Genomic DNA, 4,440 nt, shown 5'->3' on the forward strand with positions numbered 1-4,440 from the left:
AAGTGTTTTCACCAAGAAGATAAAACAGCCACTATCATGTATAGTTAGTTATACTTCTTAAGTCACAAGACAATCTGCAAGTCACATTTGTACAATCAAAAACATTTCTTGGAATTAGTCAATTTATTTATTCAAATACGTTAAAAATATACAAACAAAATTTATATAGCGCTTCATATTTGTTAAGTGCTATAAAATACATTATATTATTGAGATTGATTTTTTCCAGTTGACATGGTATTTGTTGTATGCCATCAATTCGGTTCTGACACGTACTGATTCTGTATAGGGTTTCAGAATGTAGCTGATGTGTTTGACCTGTCCAACTTTCGGTTACCAGTCCAGCACCACACCAAGTTTCAGGTTCATTGAAATCATTCCTGTTTTTATTAAATGCTGTCCAGGTGACTCTGACTCATAGTGACCCAGTAGTTTGAACTGCCTTTTAGTTCCCAGTTCAGTGCTGATCTTACAGTGCTACATCAGGAGTCTAGTGGTTGTATTAATTTATTTTTATTAAAGGAAGATAGAAAAGAGTCATATTAATAGTTACTGAGGGGAGCTATTTTGAATTTTGCATGCAGGTCTTTTAATTGAAAAGTCTTTTAATTTCAATGAGTTTTTGTCATACATTTTTTCCTCATCTCACTAGTGCAAGTGTCATAAGGACATTTATTTTAATTATGTTTAATTCTAATAGAGTTGAAACTGGAAGTCAATTTTTTTCTAGGGCATTATTATAGCTGTATATCATTGTGCCAATTCTGACACCTAGCAACAGCGTATGACAGATTAGAACTGCCTAACACTGCTTCCTAGTCTGAAATCTTAATAGCAGCAGATTGTCAGATCTTTTCTCTTACAGAAACACTGATGGGTTTGAATGACAGACCTTTTGGCTAGCAGCAAAGCACTTAAACATTGTGCTCTCATGCAATAAAACATTTCAATTATCCATTTACTGTAATAAAATATAGGGTCTCAGTATTATTTTTCCAAGAATATATCCAAATGGAAAATGTGAGTGTGCACCTGTACATGCATACTAATAAAGGTGTTTTAATACTAAATTCAAATAGTTACTTTTTGAAATAATCTCATTGCCTTTGAAAGTTTCTGAAAATATTGAGCACACATTTCTAAGTGTTATAAAAAAAAATTTTGGTGAAGAATAAGACATAAGAAAAAAAGAGTTAAGTAATGCAAGAGATGAAACATCTTCTGAGGAATTAAAAAAACAAAAACCTAAAATGGAACTCCTATCTGAAAGAAAGGTAATTTGACTTTATGAATAGCTGCACCTTACAAGATCAGACATATGAGCAATTACACTTAAACAAACAAGCGGTTTTAATATACCATAGTAACTACTTAGTCTTACAGAGCTTTTGTTGACTATACATTAAGAAACAATTACAAATCCAGCTGAAAACAAAGTTTATAATCCTTGTTTAATGGATTTTGGGTACCTTAGGCAGTACAGTGCTTTGGAAAATGATTAGAAGGTGTCCTGTCTCTGTGCAATCAATAAAACCTCTCTCTAAATTTAGTTAAGTTCCAAAACCTCCACAGTAGACTTGACAGTTCTGTGTCTGTAAAATTCCAAATAAGGTATCTACCATACACAAGGTTCAATATATATACATAAAATTTTAGGTTTTAGGTTAGATTATTAGCACTAAAATAAGTTAAACAATTAAAAAAAGTCAACTTTAAACAATATGTAGATAGAGCTGAACCTAACTGAACTACATCAAAATGCCATGTTACAGAAAGCAAAACTAAACCACCAAACCAATTGCCTTGTAGTCAATTTATCCCTACAGGAGAGAGTATAACAGACCCACAAAATTCCAAAGCTATAATATTTATGGAAACCAATACCTTTCTTCTTAGAAGAAACTGATGACTTTAAAATGCCCACCTTTCAGTTAGGTGGCAAACACTTAACCACTTCTTTACCAGGGTTCATTTTGGAAAATAATGTTGGTGTTAAGTTTTATTGCGTGAATGTCAAACTCATAGAAATCCAGTATAGGATTTCGGAGGAGCTTCCACTGAGTTTGAACCACTGCGCTTGTAGTTCAAGGCATCATCCCATGCAAAGTTTAGGATGATAACCACATTTTACAATTATCAATTTATCTGTTCAGCTGCTATAAACACAAAATTGGCAGCTTTAGTGTATGTTGGGACAACTTGAAAGAAAGTTTGTAGATGTATTTATGAAGATCATGCATTAAAAATCCTATAACCACGCCCCCCCCAAAAAAAAACAAAAAACAAAAACAGAGGGAATAGAAGTAAATACTGTTGAATGATGATGCACAAAGGAGATTGCAATCATTGCATTGAAACAATGAGTCTAAAACTGATGTTCTCCCATGAAAACTATCACTCAATCCACAATAAAAAATAATAATAATGAAATTTCTATAAAGCACAATTCTGCTTTGACAAGCAAGGAATACGCATGCATCAGAGTCCACTCATGGCATTTTTGTTTATTGTTGCTGTTTTGTATAAATTATTGGGATGAGAAAATGCAGTTGAGTAAAAATCTTTATTTGCTGGATTATTTAAGGCATTAATTCTTTGTTTATTATAAAATTTAATTTATACAAATATAGTTTAAGAAGAAGATAAATTTGAATAGAATTTTAATTGCTTTGAGAAATTTAGGAATATATGGGTTAATGCACTGGACTGCAAAGTCTATTTGAACAGCATATATACTTTCATAAATTATGTCATGAAAGCTTTCCTTGTCACTTATAATAAATTGTTAGAGAAAAAACAGCTATACATGAAGTATGCAAAATGAAAAGAACTTTTAAAGACTGGGAAAATCCTGTTGTACAAACTGAGTATGTATCTTAAAATTTGCACCAAAGATGTAGATACACATCTGGCCTATCTATGACTGACATATCTAACAAACCACCTCAGCAGAAAATCCTACAAATGTGATGAAAGTGACTGAGAAAAAACAAAAGAAAGAACACTATCTATATCTTGGAATTCTATAGGCAGAAAGCAAGCTAAAAGAGCCATATTTCTTGTCCTCCAAGGAAAGAAAAGGACCACCCCTGGAGCTGATCATAGATAAGCAGAACTGTTGCAAGGAACATAGAAATGCACTTTAAAAAGTCCAAGAGACCAACATCTGTCTTTGAGCATATCCTACCTTAACTACTTAGAGATCATATAAAGAATGAATTTGATGCAATATTCATTAATGAACAAAGAACGTTAAGAATTGTGGTATCACATCAAGAACATCATATAGGAAGAAAGTAAAAGATAATTAAGAAGACAATAAAGAATGAAAAGGCAAAATGGGTTTTTGAAGAGAATCTGAAACGTATTATCTAGTATAGAGTTGCTAAAGTAAATGGATGAAATGAGATAAAAACAACTGATCTGAAAATTTCAAATGGAGTCTCAGAGTCTCTAGAAGAAAAAGTCAAATATTATAACTGAATGTACAAAGACCTGAAGTTATAAAATCAAAAGGGAAGAGCACACTCAGCATTCCTCAAACTGAGCAAACTGAATAAAAAAAAATCAAGCTTTAAATTTGTTGAAAGATTCTATGGGCAAAATATTGAATGATACAGAAAGCATCAAAATAAGATAAAAGAAATACATGGTATAATTTACCAAAAATAAATGGTAAATGTTCAATTATATCAAGATGTAGAATATGATCAAGAGCCAATAGTACTGAAGGAAGAAGTTCAAAGTACATCAAAGGTATTGGCAAAGAACAAAGGGAATAGATAGAAAAGTATTTGAAATCTTTCAGCAAACTAATTCAACAATTGAGGCACTTACTCATCTAAGCCACAAAATTTGGAAGACACCTACCTGGCCAATGAGAAGTGACCCAGTGGAATATGGAAATTATAGCACAATATCACAAATGTCATGTGAAAGTAAAATTTTTTTAAAGATAAATCAAGAACAGCTTTAATTGTACATTGGCAGGGAACTGCCAGAGGTTCAAGCTGGATTCTGATGAGGATGTGGAATGTTGGATATCATTGCTAATGCCAGATCAATCTTGGCTGAAAGTAGACAATACCAGAAAGATGTATACCTGTCCTATATTGACTATGCAAAGACTTTTATCTGTTTGAATCATAACAAGTTATGGAAAATATTTCAAAGAATTAGTATTTGAGAACACTTAATTGTGCTCATGTGGAAACTTCAAGAGAGGCAGTTGTTGGAACATAATAAGGGGACACCAAGTGGTTTAAAATCAGGAAAGATATGTGCCAGGGTTGTATTCTTTCACCATACTTATTCAATTGCTATGCTGAGCAAATAATCTAAGAAGCTGGAATATATGAAGAAGAACATGGCATCAAGATTGGAGGAACATGGCATCCAATATGCACATGATACAACCTTTCCTTCTAAAAGAAAAGAAAA

This window comes from Chrysochloris asiatica, unplaced genomic scaffold, assembly GCF_000296735.1.
Source record: "Chrysochloris asiatica unplaced genomic scaffold, ChrAsi1.0 scaffold00524, whole genome shotgun sequence".
In the NCBI taxonomy this organism is placed as follows: domain Eukaryota; kingdom Metazoa; phylum Chordata; class Mammalia; order Afrosoricida; family Chrysochloridae; genus Chrysochloris; species Chrysochloris asiatica.